At 40.4% G+C, this 16,101-nt stretch overlaps 1 protein-coding gene and 1 long non-coding RNA gene across 2 annotated transcripts in view; one reads left to right on the plus strand and one right to left on the minus strand.

Annotated features, from left to right (window-relative positions):
• The window catches only part of LOC122935456 (proton-coupled folate transporter-like), a 668,060-nt gene that overhangs the window by 348,904 nt on the left and 303,055 nt on the right, over positions 1-16,101 (minus strand). The gene's annotated exons all lie outside the window — the stretch shown is intronic.
• LOC122935229 lies at positions 893-13,256 on the plus strand. Its single transcript, XR_006388787.1, has 4 exons — positions 893-947; positions 9,806-9,884; positions 10,753-10,783; positions 11,278-13,256. It is a non-coding gene; the product is annotated as an uncharacterized LOC122935229 (long non-coding RNA).

The following is a 16,101-nucleotide window of genomic DNA, read 5'->3' on the forward strand; positions in this document are numbered from 1 at the left end:
TGTGTTAGATAGAAGGGAGCTTGTGCTTCCTATTATTGTTGGTCTTTCAAATCACACATATTGGTGTGAAAATAAGGGTGACTCTATTGGTTATATATACACCAATATTCAATACACTGTATCCTATCACACACATGTCCCCTGCACCACCACTGGGTAGACATGGTCCCTCTTATAGGCTGGAAACTTGCACACTCATGCATACCCTCTATACTATGTGTGGCTACTATTTCTGAGCAACTATTAAATTGCTTGCTGTTGCCCTGCCTGCCTAAAAACACGCTCCTAACACCCCCCCACCCGACATGTTTTACCGCTGCTGCTGCTTTGTCAGGGGTATAGGGTACTAGCTCTTACTTTCTTAGGATTATTACAGATATTGCTTTTATATTTTTCAAGTGAGTATAGTCTCATTATTTTCTCTATTATTGCACATTGTTTTGGTGGCACTAATAACACTGGGGTTGTCAATGGTAACTGAATCCATTTATTTTCCAAAACAGGTTACCAGCTGTGTATCTTAAAAAAAAAAAAAAAAAGACTCTGTACATATGTATCACTTTCGAACAAAGAGAACAAAACTGTAAATGCAGGAACCATTTAAGGTTTGGTATTTATTTACCTTCATATTTTTTTTACTTGTACATAACTTTCCTCTCTAATTTTTCATTCTTTGACCTCCAGATGGAATGAAAACAGCTTCTCTGTATTTGTTTGTAAAGTTCTCATCTGGTGGGAATACTTGTGACAGATAAAACATAACTGGTATTAGTAGTGCTTTTAGTATTACATTTTTTCCTTCAATTGTAAGTTGTCTTAGTCTCCAGAAAATACTCATTTTTCCTGTATTTTCTTATTTTCAGCATCCCAGCTTTTCCTCTCCTTATTCTCTATATCAAATATGACTCAGAGTATTTTTATCTCATCTGACTGGATCTTAATATCATGTAAGTGTACGTCTAACCAGTCTCCAATCACAAAACAGTCAGACTTGTTGTCAGACTATTTAATTTGAAACCCAAAGCTTGAAAAAAAAATCTGTAACTTGGAGGGCTCTTGTGAGTGATGGTGCATTAGTACAGAATATTGTTACATCATCCATATACACTCACCTAAAGAATTATTAGGAACACCTGTTCTATTTCTCATTAATGTGATTATCTAGTCAACCAATCACATGGCAGTTGCTTCAATGCATGTAGGGTTGTGGTCCTGGTCAAGACAATCTCCTGAACTCCAAACTGAATGTCAGAATGGGAAAGAAAGGTGGGCTACAACAGCAGAAGACCCCACCGGGTACCACTCATCTCCACTACAAATAGGAAAAAGAGGCTACAATTTGCACGAGCTCACCAAAATTGGACTGGAAAATTGTTGCCTGGTCTGATGAGTCTCGATTTCTGTTGAGACATTCAAATGGTAGAGTCCGAATTTGGCGTAAACAGAATGAGAACATGTATCCATCATGCCTTGTTACCACTGTGCAGGCTGGTGGTGTGGGGGATGTTTTCTGGGCACACTTTAGGCCCCTTAGTGCCAATTGGCCATCATTTAAATGCCACAGGCTACCTAAGCATTGTTTCTGACCATGTCCATACCTTCATGACCATCATGTACCCATCCTCTGATGGCTACTTCCAGCAGGATAATGCACCATGTCACAAAGCTCGAATCATTTCAAATTGGTTTCTTGAACATGACAATGAGTTCACTGTACTAAAATGGCCCCCACAGTCACCAGATCTCAACCCAATAGAGCATCTTTGGGATGTGGTGGAACGGGAGCTTCATGCCCTGCATGTGCATCCCTCAAATCTCCATCATCTGCAAGATGCTATCCTATCAATATGGGCCAACATTTCTAAAGAATGCTATCAGCACCTTGTTGAATCAATGCCACGTAGAATTAAGGCAGTTCTGAAGCCAAAAGGGGGTCCAACACCGTATTAGTATGGTGTTCCTAATAATTCTTTAGGTGAGTGTACAGTGGATAGAAAAAGTCTATACACACCTGTTAAAATGTCAGGTTTCTGTGATGTATAAAAATGACACAAAGATAAATCATTTCAGAACGTTTTCCACATTTAATGTGACCTATAAACAAAATGAAATCTTTTAAGTAGAGGGAAGAAAAAATATAAAAATAAAATAATATAGTTGCATAAGTGTGCACACCCTTAAACTAATACTTTGTTGAAGCACCTTTTGATTTTATTACAGCACTCAGTCATTTTGGGTATGAGTGTATCCGCATGGCACATTTTGACTTGGCAAGATTTGCCCACTCTTTGCAAAAACACTCCAAATCTGTCAGATTGCGAGGGCATCTGCTGTGCACAGCCCTCTTCAGATTACCCCACAGATTTTCGACTGGATTCGGGTCTGGGCTCTGCCTGGGCCATTCCAAAACATTTATCTTCTTCATGTTCAGCTTTCTAGCAGAAGCCTGAAGGTTTTCTGCCAATATTGACTGGTATTTGGAACTGTTCATAATTCCCTCTAGCTTAAAGGGAACCGGTCACCTGGATTTTGTGTATAGAGCTGAGGACATGGGTTGCTAGATGGCCGCTAACACATCCGCAATACCCAGTCCCCATAGCTCTGTGTGCTTTTATTGTGTAAAAAAAAAAATGATTTGATACATATGCAAATTAACCTGATCTCAGGTTAATTTGCATATGTTTCAAATTTGTTTTTTTACTTAATAAAAGCACACAGAGCTATGGGGACTGGGTATTGCTGACGTGCTAGCGGCCATCTAGCAACCCATGTCCTTAGCTCTATGCACAAAATCCCAGTGACAGGTTCCCTTTAACTAAGGCCCCAGTTCCAGCTGAAGAAAAACAGCCCCAAAGCATGATGCTGCCACCACCATGCTTAACTGTGGGTATGGTTTTATTTTGGTGACGTGCTGTGTTGTTTTTGCGCCAAACATATCTTTTGGAATTATGGCCAAAAAGTTCAACCTTGGTTTCATCAGACCATAACACCTTTTCCCACATGCTTTTGGTTAGACTTCAGATGTGTTTTTGCAAAATGTAGCCTGGCTTGGATGTTTTTCTTCGTAAGAAAAGGCTTTCATTTTTCCACTCTACCCCATAGCCCAGACATATGAAGAATAAGGGATATTGTTGTCACATGTACCACACAGCCAGTACTTGCCAGATATTCCTGCAGCTCCTTTACTGTTGCTGTAGGCCTCTTGGTAGCCTCGCAATATCACTGTTGTGCCATATTTTCTCCACTTGATGATGACTATCTTCACTGTGTTCCATGGTATATCTAATTCATTTGTACCCTTCTCATGACTGATACCTTTTACCAATGAGATCCCTCTGATACTTTGGAAGTCCTCTGTAGACCATGGCTTTTACTGTGGGATGCGACTAAGAACATTTCAGGAAAGACCAACTAGAGCAGCTGAACTTTATTTGGGGTTAATCAGAGGCACTTTAAATGATGACAGGTGTATGCTGACTCCTATTTAACATGATTTTGAATGTGATTGCTTAATTCTGAACACAGCTACATCCCCAGTTATACGAGGGTGTGCACACTTGTGAAACCACATTATTCAATTTTTTTTTTCCCCTCCACCTAAAAGATTTAAGTTTGTGGGGGGGCGGAGCTAGCACCGGACTGCGATGGCCGCATAGTCAGGAGCTCTCCGTACTAAATCCTGCACAGCACCAGCTAACGCCAGCAGACATACATGACAATGGTCAAGATTGGTCACCCCAGGGCTGGAGATAACCTCTGAATAACAGCGGAGAAATGGACAAATTTATAAAAAAGGCTGCCGCCACTGTCACGGCCAGAGAAACTAAGATGGCGCCGACTCCGTCTCACAGGGCGAGCGAATGCTCCACTGAGGTATCCGAGGGAGAAAGCGATACTGAGGACTCTCACTGCAAAACGGCTCTCCCGATCACCCGCCGCTTCCTGAAGCAATCACTCAGCAAGGCTATGGAGCCGATATTGTTCGAACTAACAACTCTCCGCAACGATGTCCACCATAAAGGGGACAGGGTTGTGGCCCTGAGTCCCACCAAACTGCAGTCCTGGAACACCAGTCTGCAACCGCCACCTCCCTACAGAAATGTCGCACCTACCTGAACGAGATCCATAACGCAGTGGAGGATCAGGAGAATAGGGGGCGCAGAAACAACTTGCGCTTCAGGGGAATACCCGAATCCGTTGAAGCAGCGGACATCTCTGTGGCGGTGACTGCGATCTGCAGCTCCATCTTGGGCCCAGACCAGCAGACAGAAATAATTGTGGAAAGGGCACACAGGGCATTGAGACCCAAACCCAAGCTGTCGGAGCCGCCTAGAGACATCATCTGTAGGTTCCTTAATTACCAAGTTAAAACAGCAGTGCTGGATGCCGCAAGGAACTTTTCCGACCTGGCATATGAAGAGGTCCCCATTGCCATCTATCAGGACCTGGCCCCCTCTACCCTAAGGAAAAGAAGAAACCTGAAGCCCTTGACCGACTGGCTTAGAGCCAAGAATACACCATACCGATGGACCTTCCCGTTCAGAATTTCATTCTTTTATGAGGGGCGCCGCCTCACCGTCTCTTCATTTGCCGATCTAAATGGAATGTACGACCATCTTCAGATAGCTCCGCTAGAAATTGAAAATTGGGAACTCTACCAGGACCTTACGGACTTACCTGAGGTACCGAAGATCTCACCCTTTGAGCCACCACGTACCCCGAAGTCCCAGAGGATCAAACGTAAGACCGCACAGATGACACCATAGATCCTGGTCTCACAGCTGCAGCACAAATGTCAGGAATGACTTGTTAACCTACGTTCTCATCTACCCCTGCTTACCTTGCCTTACTATTCACCATTTTCCCCTTCTCCCCCCTTTAACTTTTTTTTTATATAAGTCTGTCGATATGCCTCAATGTCGAGGCTCCTTCTATGTGCTGTGAGGATCACAATAGGGTTGATAAACCATTTCCCCCGTTGCGATCCTTACTCTGATTTTCAGAATGACCCATATTTTTGGGCCTTGTTACTGAAACGTTCATTTTATAGTTATATGTTCTTTTGTTTGCTTTTTGTTTAAGGTACTAGTCTTCTTCATTCCTACATGTATGACAATACTGAAGACTCCTCTGGCTCCTACCTCACCTTCCCAGATTGCTCGCATTAGATGCACTCAAAAGTGGATTTCCTGGAGGGGGCCTGGCTGCGTCAAGGTAATCCTCTTTATAACAGACGATATGGCTGATCTATCATTTATGTCTTTCAATGTTAAGGGCTTTAACTCCCCTTCTAAGAGGAGTCAGATCTTCACATTGCTGCACAAATCTGGAGCCAGTGTCCTTCTCCTTCAGGAAACACACTTCAAATTTAATCACTATCCCAATTTATCCTTCTCCAATTACCCCCAATGGCATCACTGTGGAGGTGATTCTGCTGCATCTGGGGGGTGAGTATTAGATTCCAGAGGAAGATTCCTTTTAAATATATCTCCCACCTCCAGGATCCAGAAGGGAAATACCTACTAGTCAAAGGCTCTATTGGTCCTCAGACTTATTCGATAATCAACTTATACGCCCCTAACATAGGATAACATACATGGTTTTTGAAAATCTTTCCCATATTAGAATCCTTTGCTGAATGATTGACAGTAGTAGGAGGCGACCTAAATGCGACTGTGAACCCACTCCTTGACTCCTCAACCCATAGATCAGCTTTGTCCCTTAGGACTTTACGTCTTATAAGGGAGGGCTTCTGGAATCTACACCTTATAGACGTATGGTGCACATTTAACCCAGACACGACTGACTATACGTTCTACTCCCATCCCCACAATTCATACCATCGATTGGACTACCTCTTTGTGTCCAAGGAACATCTCCAGCTCTGCCACGGGCCTAAAATCGGTTCCATCCTCCTATCAGATCATGCCCCCATATTTCTTTCTATTTCTGCACCTGTTCCCAATCCAAGTAAATTTAAATAGCGATTAAATGAGTCCCTGTTAGACAACCAAGATATTAAGGAGAGGATTTCAGAGCTCCTCAAGGCATATTTCTCCATTAATAAACAGCCCGAAGTATCAGACCAGTCCCTTTGGGATGCCCACAAACCCTTCATCAGAGGGCACTTCATTAGCCTCGGGGCCTTCCTAAAAAAAGAAAGGAATAAAAAGATTGATTCCTTAAGTAATAGTATATTCTCTTTAGAGAATTTACATAAAAAATCCCTCTCGGAGTCACAGTTTATAGAACTTTCAAACCTAAAAGCAGAATTGAAGTCCCTTATGCAGCACTCTACTGCCAAATACTTCCTAAATTCCCAACACAAATTCTTTGCACATGGGGACAAGGCATCTAAGTTCATGATGTGTAGAATAAGAGACAGACGATCCACGAATTATATCCATCAACTGGACTCCCCCCAAGGTAACCCCCTTTACTCCACAAAGCTAATAGGTACTCAATTTAGTGCGTTTTATGAATCACTATACAACCTTCCCCCAACAATAAGCCCAGAATCCCACTCAGATCTCCTTGCATCATTCCTAGAATCAATCTCATTGCCAAATATCTCACCTGAGCACAAACTTAGTTTGGCATCCCAGTTTACACTGGAAGAATTGACTACATCACTAAAACAATCTCCTCATGGCAAGAGCCCAGGTTCAGATGGACTTCCAGTATACTATTATAAAACCTACCAACAAATTGTCCTACCCCATCTGCTCTCAGTCTGTAATCTGGCTTTACAGGGGAAACAGCTTTCAGGAGATATGACTATGGCTCACATAACCCTGATCCCCAAGGAAGGGAAAAATCCCAAACAATGTGCAAGCTATAGACCCAGCTCACTCCTCAACATAGATCTCCTCAAAAATGCTAGCAAACTGCTTTGCAACCCTTCTCCCTTCGCTTGTACATGGGGATCAGGTAGGCTTCGTCAGAGGAAGAGAGGGCAGAGACAATACGTCCAGGGTCCTAAACGTAATTTACCACTCTAACTTCCGCTCCAGACCACTGCTCCTTTTGAGTACTGACGTGGAAAAAGCATTTGACTGAATCAGCTCGAAATACCTGAAGCAAATCCTATCCGAGTTTAGCCTGTCTGATCCCTTTGTGCAAGCTACCTTTGCAATGTATGCTCAAGCATCAGCCTCAGTTTTAATTAATGGGGACCTAACTGATCCATTCAGGATACAAAATGTAACCCGACAGGGATGCCCCCTCTCACCCCTGCTATTCGTCCTAGCTCTGGAACCTCTTCTTATCAGACTGAGAGCAGATTCGGACATCCGTGGAGTAGTGCTGGGAGGTCATGACCACAAGATTGCGGCCTTTGCTGATGATATTATGATCATGACCTCTAATCCGAAAATGTTGCTCCCCATAATTCAAAACTACCTGGACACTTATGGCCTTCTATCCAACTTTAAAATTAATAAACAAAAATCCCTGGTTATTTGTATAAAGATTTCCCAACGTAATCAACTGAGCCTTAAAGAGAACTCTCCATTTGATTGATCGTACCCCTATCTTACTTATTTAGGAATCAAAATAAGCCCTAATCCATCTGAACTCTTTACACTCAATTATTTGCCCCTATTGCAATCCATCACAGTTGACATAACCAGACTGAATATTCCTACTATATCTTGGTTTTTACGTAAAAACCTATTAATGTCACTGATATTGCCTCGTCTTACTTACCTCCAGCAAGTTTTGCCCATCCACATCCCTAAGTCGTATTATGACTCCCTCAGGAAACTATTTAGGTTGTTCATTTGGAACCAAAAGAAATCAAGATTATCTTACTCCTTATTATCACACCCCAAGCATACAGGAGGAATAGCTTTGCCAGACCCTGAACTATATGGTAGGGCTGTTCTGTTATCTAGAGCAGTTGAGTGGCTCAGAACCCCTAATCTCAAATCCTGGGTAGCGATGGAACAGGAGCTAGTAAATCAACCCTTTTGCTCACTGTTACTAGGGAATTCTAGTCTAAACAACATCCCTATTTCTCCCTTTCCAATAATACAAGCTACCCTCAATGCGTGGAAAGGACTCCAGTCCACTCATTGTGCGGTACCTTTCCCATCGCCAACTCTCTCAGTGAGAGATATTTTGGGCACTGCCCTCCCAGCAATACGCGACTGCACCTAACGTGACATAAGAGATTCAACCATTTCTATCTTCTCATTTCTTCAGCCTGACGGTGCTTCCCTATCCATCAATGAGATTCTAACAAAACTGGCCCCACATCAGCAGTTTTTTACCCGCCATACTATATATACGTTCATATATCTCGCAACATATTCTTAGTAGCGATCAGTTTCGACCTTTGGTATGGGTTGAATCACTCTTTACCAACCCTAACTCCCCAAAGAGGCTAATATCACAACTGTATAAAAGACTGAATAGCCCCGCTGTACTCATCAAGCCAGCGTTCATCAGAAGATGGGAGAAAGATCTGGGCCTAGACTTCCCATTGTCTACTTTACCAGTGATACTGTTATCTCCACATAAGTCATCTCGCTGTGTGCATATACAGGAGAACGGTTACAAACTTTTACCTAGATGGTACAAAACGCCAGATGTGACCTCTCTTTATTCAGATACAGCTACAGATCAATGCTGGAGATGTCTCGAAGATAGAGGAACATTTCTCCACATATGGTGGATGTGCCCCATAATCAACAAATGATGGAAAACTACTGCCGCACTAAAGAACAGTTATCCCCTTTGTTAGCCCTGCTCAATTTAGATTACCAAGCGGAGTCTCCCCTTCCTCCCTTCCTTTTCAAACAACGAATGATTGCAGCCCGGCTCCTAGTGCCTAAATATTGGTTATCAGCCTCTACTCCTCCCTTGGAACAATGGAAAAATTTGACCAACTGTATAGATTTGAAGAAATTTCCTCCTGGGAAGCACGCACCCATAGCAAATTCCGAAAACAATGGCGTTTATGGCGTGAATATAGACACCCTCGCTGAGGTATGCAGACTCCTACACCACTCCTAATAATTGGGTGGACTTAGAAATTACTTTGTTGCACTTGTTCAAATGTCAGAAATGTCAGCAATATATGACCGGAATGCAATTGTGGAGAACCACAGTTTTTGCATATATATGTCAATGCTACCTGTATCAATATAGAATGTACCTTAAATTATATAACTTCAACGTCATGCTTGACGTTCAAGATAACTTTACATGTACCTTGTTACGTTATGTTCCTCAAATAAAAAATTAAAAAAAAAAAAGATTTCAGTTTGTTTTTCAATTGAGTTGTACAGTTTAAAGGTCACATTAAAGGTGAAAAAAGTTCTGAAATAATTTATCTTTGTCTCATTTTTTTACATCACAGAAACCTGACATTTTAACATGGGTGTGTAGACTTTTTATATCCACTGTATGCATTGGTTTTAACAGATAGACCACTACCTCGAGGGATTGGTACACCTCTGACAGGGGCGTAGCTAAAGGCTCATGGGCCCTGGTGCAAGTGCTCAGCTTGGGCCCCCTTTCTCTCAGTGCTTTATGGCCAGGGAAGCACATTGCCTTCTTGCTGCCTGAGGCAAAAATTGAAACTGCACCCCCATCATTCCAAATTCTTGACCTAACCCCTTCCCTCCAGCCAGAGGTGTAACAAGACCAACATGCACGTTCAGTAAAACAGGTGTCTTCTTATGTGGCACAAGGGTCTTTGGGGCCCCTCAGGCTCCTGGGCCCGGTAGCGACTGCTACCTCTGCACCCCCTATAGCTACGCCCCTGACCTCTGATGACTTTGTCTCTGTCTCTTCTCAGTGATGATAATACTGGCTCCAGTACGCAGATAAACAGTATTGGCGACATGGGGCAAACCCTGTTTCACTCTGGATTTAAGGTACACTTTTTCTGAGAAGAAACTTATTAATAGATAGTTGACTGTAGGCCTCATTTTACAGTGCTGAAATCTCTTTGATAATATTTGTCAGGAAGTTCATATGTTCTAAGACTTTCCACAAGAATCCATGAGATATACAGTCATATGCTTTAAGAAAATCCAGTGATAAGATTGCCAGCTCTTGTTTTATTTCATTCTGATACCATATGCAGTCTTTAATAATGTTATTTTCACTTAAACTCCTTTCTGGAATTCACATGTTTCATCTTTATGAATTATTTTCCCGATAACTTTCTTAATTTTGTTAACCATGATTTTGGCTAAAATTTTATAGTCAACATTTATCTAAGTTATGGGTCTCCAGTTTTCTAGATTTTCTCTGTGTCATTTTGTATACAGCAAAGTGACTATGCCTCTCCTCCAAGATTCAGGTGAGGTATCACAGAGTAGAGCTTCTTTAAACACTTACAATAGATCTTCTTTCATGATATTCCAGAAAATACTGTAGAACTCAATAGGTAGGCGATCCGAACCTGGTTTCTTGCCTTTGCCAAAACTCTTAATAGTTTATTGTAGCTCCTCTATCGATAAATGTTTATTGATGTGCTTTTGGTCTTTTTGTCCAAGTTTGCCTTCCAGGACCTTTAAAGCATCCATTACAAAGGAATTATAAAAAAAATTATTATCGAACAATCTTTGGTAAATCTTTTGAGCCTCTTTAAGCATATCTTCTTTTCTAGTTTTGTCAGCTTTTTTTTAGATAACATTTTTCTGTTTTTATGATTTTTTTTAAAGAAGAAGCGCAAACATTTTCCATTTATTATAAATTGCCTTTTTGATGTTTTCTTTTGTTTTTTGATTAATACAGATACATCCACACCGGTTTCTCCCAGCTTCAGGTAAGTCTGCAATTTTGTGTTTAAGTCCTTAAAGCATTGCTCCTTTTCCTTTACCTGTTTTATTCCTTTTATTCTTTAAAGAAGAAATCTTTGATTTTTGTTTTCACTAACTCACACCATTTGAACGTTGTTGCAAAACTTTTTTGCAGCTGACCCACTTTTTATAATTGTAAAGAAAATCATTGTTTATTTATTGTCTTCCAGTAAGTCCACATTTAATGTCCATCTCTTCTATTTGTGCTTGAATCATCTTATGATCTGAAAAGATGTTTTCCTCCAAATGCATTTTCCTTGGCCTGAAGACTTTAGAATAAAAAAATAATAATAATAATCAGCATGGATTGTACAACAAAATTGCTCCATGTATACCCTGGGTCTTTGTCATTGGTAATTGACCAGACATTTATTAGGTTCAAGTCCATAATTAGATTATTCAACTGCTGTATTGTTTTATCAAACTGTGGTTGTTCACCGATTCTATCTTTCTCTTTCAGTGCACAATTGATGTCTCCGCCTATGATAATAGGTGTCTGATCTGTTAAGAAGGGTTGCACATCCTCCAACAATGCATTCAGTAACTTTATTTCTTTGTTGTTATATTTTATATTAGCCAGCAAGGCTCTTCCCGGAATTAGTTGCATGTAAGACATAATTTGGCAATTGTTACCTTTAAATAATATCCTGACTCCAGAGGATTTATTGCTGTTGTTGCCGGACCACAGTGAGGGTCCTTGCGTCCAATCTCTTCTTAATTCTGCATAATTCGGAGAATATTCTATATCACCATAACCTATACCAAGTAAACACAAACCTTCATATAGAGATAATAAAATGTCTTTATTCAATATGACAAAAATACATAGAACGATGGTCAGTAAAATTAGCAGTAAATAGAACCCTCTCAAAAGAAAGGACAAAATGGAAGCCACAGAGTCAGCAGGCCACACTGGCAGCAGCAAAAAACAAAATAAGGGAAATCTGCTTCATTCATTAGCTTGCGACAGGACTTCAAGGTCCGACAATATGTTGATAAGAAACATTAGATGTCTTCCAAGGCAACAAAAGAATATTGCATGTGTATTACTAACGGTATTTCCCCTGTTTAATAAAATAAAATTAATTTAAGTCCTTTTAGAATTGGGTCAGCATGATGAAATTTCAATTGTTCATAAAAATGATGGCAGTCAGAAATATTATCAAATGTAAGGGTGTAAGTACCTTTTTATGAGTCATTTAATGCCAAGAAGTTTTCCTTTCTTACATGTAGGGTTTTGAAAAGGATTTTGTCCACAAGATAAAGAAATTTGACATTCTCTCTGTCACGTTAAGTGGGAAACGAAAGAACACCAAATAAACAAACTACAACAGTAACACAGACTAGGCCCAAAGCTAGTGAGGAGGGGTATGGTAACCTTGAGGTTATTCCTAAGCCTCTCCCTGAGTGCTAACAGTATGAGAAAATCCTAATGGTGGAAGAACTCATACACCAGAAACTAAGACCTGCTGAAACTTTCACAAACCCTAAATTAGAGAGAGGGGATGGGACCTGCCGGAAACTTCCACCGTGAAGGGACCAGTGTCTCCCTGAGACCTAGACACAACACACAGACAAAGTAGAAACAGGAGGGCTTAGCTTGAGATGAGTAAGAAGCAGGAGAACCTCTAACAACCAGCTTAGAACTCCAGAAGGAAATAACTGTGGGTCTGCAGTGGGAGACAACACTCCCTAAGGTGCTATTACTAATACATCTAAATGGCTACACATTGCCTGTCTTGTCCATGAGGTCCCACATTGTACTGATGCTGCTCCCAAAAAAGAGAGAATTTTTGACTACCTGTTCAGAAGAAGCCACTGCTCTCTCTAATACTACAGTGTGTGTATAAACACAGGCAAATAGGGGACAATTTATGGAATGTTTTTAATTTAAAAAAAACAAACAAATGTGATAAATAGAGTATGTTAGCAAGCTGATTGTCCATCATAGCTATGTATGTCAGTGTTACTGACATTATTTACTATTGCTGTCAATGAGTTAAAGAGTATGAGGGGGGTGAGGAAAATAAAAAAAAATAAAAAAAAGGAGAAAGACATGAAATCTGATATCACTGATAATAAATAAGCTATTGAAAACCTTTCCATATTTTCCACTTACAGATCTTTTGTATCGCACGTTTGGTAATTCTCCTTTACATAATCAGCTAGTAATGGTTCAGATAAAATGCAAAAAGTTATTTTATTGAAATGTGATATCTAGCCTTAATTTAAAATGTGTTCCACAGTACAATACACACATTACATTGCGCAAATGGTATATTGGATTTTACTAGTAATGCAAATATCCTTTTGTACTTGTAAAAGAAGGCCAGAAAATCAAGTTGAACTTAGTATAGAATTTTCATTGTGAAAGCCAAGTAATTAACCTCAGTTCAATTCACTTGGCAGTTACTTGATATAGCAGCAAACCCAATATTATATCCCAGCAATGCTTCAATTGTTTCAATACTTTGTCTGTTTTTAAGCTTTCGAACTTTATCTATGTAAGTTTAATTAAACATGTTATTTCTTATCTGTAGTGAGTGATCATTAACTGAGCCATAAATAAGTTGCATTTTAAAATGTTTAAACTAATCACAGAAGAGACCATGAAAAATGTGTAACAAGGAAAAAATTATATATATATATATATATATATATATATATATACATATTGTGTGTATATATATATATATATATATATATATATATATACACATATACAGTGGATATAAAAGAACCCCCTTGTTAAAATGTCAGGTTTCTGTGCTGTAAAATTTTTTGACAAAGATAAATTATTTCAGAACTTTTTCTACCTTAAATGTGACCTATAAACTGTACCACTCAATTGGAAAACAAACTGAAATATTTTAGGTGGAGGGAAGAATTTTTTTTTTTGAATAATGTGGTTTCATAAGTGTGCACACCTTCTTATAACTGGGGATGTAGCTGTGTTTAGAATTAAGCAATCACATTCAAAATCATGTTAAATAGGAGTCAGCATACAACTGCCATCATTTAACCCCTTAAGGACCCATGACATACGGCATGGTTCACGAGTCCTTAAGGACCCATGAGGTACCGGTAGGTCATGTGTATTTCCGATCACAGCTGCCCGGCCGGTGATCGGAACCCGATGCCTGCTAAAATCATGAGCAGGCACCTTGGCTAAAAGCACCGACCCCCCGTGTCCGCGATCGCTGCAAACCCGCGATTCAGACCTGCGGTTTGCGGCTTTATCTGCGGTTTGCGGCAGCACGTGGCGGTGCCATCGGGTCCCCATGCGGCTGTAGGGGGGACCCGATGGCATGGAAGGTAGTGCGATGCCTAAGGAAGGCATTGCGCTGCCTTCCGGTGATGAGTCTGTGAGAACCAGCCCCTGGATCTCTCAGGACCCGGAAGCTGTATGAGTAATACACACAGTATTACTCATACAGCCAAGGCATTCCAATACAGAAGTATTGGAATGCATTGTAAAGGATTAGACCCCCAAAAGTTCAAGTCCCAAAGTGGGACAAAAAAAAAGTTAAAAAAAGTTGAAAAAATAAAGTTTTCCCCCCAAAAAATTTAAAGTTTCAAGTAAAAATGAACAAAAATGTAATTTTCCCCAAATAAAGTTAAAAAAATTGGTAAAAAATATCGCCACATCCGTATCTATAAACATATCACATGACCTAACCCCTCAGATGAAAACTGTAAAAAAAAAAAAAAAAATGTGCTAAATAAACCATTTTTTTTTTCACCTTACATCACAAAAAGTACGACAGCAAGCGATCAAAAAGGCGTTTGCTCACCAAAATAGTACCAACCTAACCGTCACCTCATTCCGTAAAAAATGAGGCCCTACCTGAGATAATCGCCCAAAAAAACAAAAACAAACTATGGCTCAGAATATAGAGACACTAAAACATATATATTTTTTTTTTTAAAAAGCTGTTATTGTGTAAAACTTACATAAATAAATAAAAAAGTATACATATTTGGCATCGCCGCATTTGTATCGACTGGCTACATAAAATAAAAAAATCACATGACCTAACCCCTCACATGAACACCTTAAAAAATATAAACTGTGCTAAATAAACCATTTTTTGTCTCCTTAAATCACAAAAAGTGTAATAGCAAGCGATCAAAAAGTCATATGCACCCCAAAATAGTGCCAAACAAACCGACATCTCATCCCGCAAAAAATGAGACCCTATCCAAGATAATCGCCCAAAAACTGAAAAAACGATGGCTCTCAGAATATGGAGACACTAAAACATGATTATTTTTTTTTGCTTCAAAAATGAAATCATTGGCGCGTCATCTCGCGAGAGGCGCATGCGCGTGCGTTTACAGCAGGGGTGCACAACCTGCGGCCTGGGGGCCACATGCGGCCCTTGATACCATTCTGTGCGGCCCTTAACCATCTGGTAACAGACATGTATGCCTATATCTTGGGGCTTTTTACATGTCATATTCATGCATTTCTCACATTAGATGGGAGTCCTGGAAGTGTAACTAGACATTAATGGTATATAATGTGTGTTCAATATGCCATAAGTACAACATTTCACTTAATACACCTTTAAATTTTAATTTCGGCCCTCGTCATTGGTTCAGTCTGGTAATGCGGCCCCCAACTAGGAAACGTTGTGCACCCCTGGTTTACAGCAACGCTAAGCTGAGAAGTTGATCTACAGCCTGCCAGCAGCGATAATTCGCTGGCAGGCTGTAGATGTGATTTTTTTTTTACCCCAAAAAGGTATATTAGACACTGTTTTGTTAACAGCATCTAAAATACCTGCTACCTTGTCCTCTGGTGGTCCCTTTTGCTTGGATCGACCACCAGAGTACACAGGCAGCTCTTTAAGTAGCACCAATCACAACACTACACTACACCCCACCCCCCGTCACTTATTAACCCCTGATCACCCAATATAGACTCCCTGATTACCCCCATGTCATTTATCACCCCCCTGTAAGGCTCCATTCAGATGTCCATATGTGTTTTGCGGATCCGCGGATCCGCAAAGCACGGACACTGGCAATGTGCTTTCCACATTTTGCGGATCCGCACATTGCCAGAACTATATAGAAAATGCCTTTTCTTGTCCGCAATTGCGGACAAGAATAGGACATGTTCTATAGGCTCTTCAAAAAACGCAGTGTTCGCCCGATCAGGCCTGATCTTGTGCGAACACTTACGTTCAGTCCGCCCCACTGCAGTGACAGAATTTTTTTTCTGATCACTGCAAAAAACATCGTAAAATCGCTGCGGTGCTATAAAGATCACTTTTGA

This window comes from Bufo gargarizans, chromosome 4 (assembly GCF_014858855.1).
Source record: "Bufo gargarizans isolate SCDJY-AF-19 chromosome 4, ASM1485885v1, whole genome shotgun sequence".
Lineage (NCBI taxonomy): Eukaryota > Metazoa > Chordata > Amphibia > Anura > Bufonidae > Bufo > Bufo gargarizans.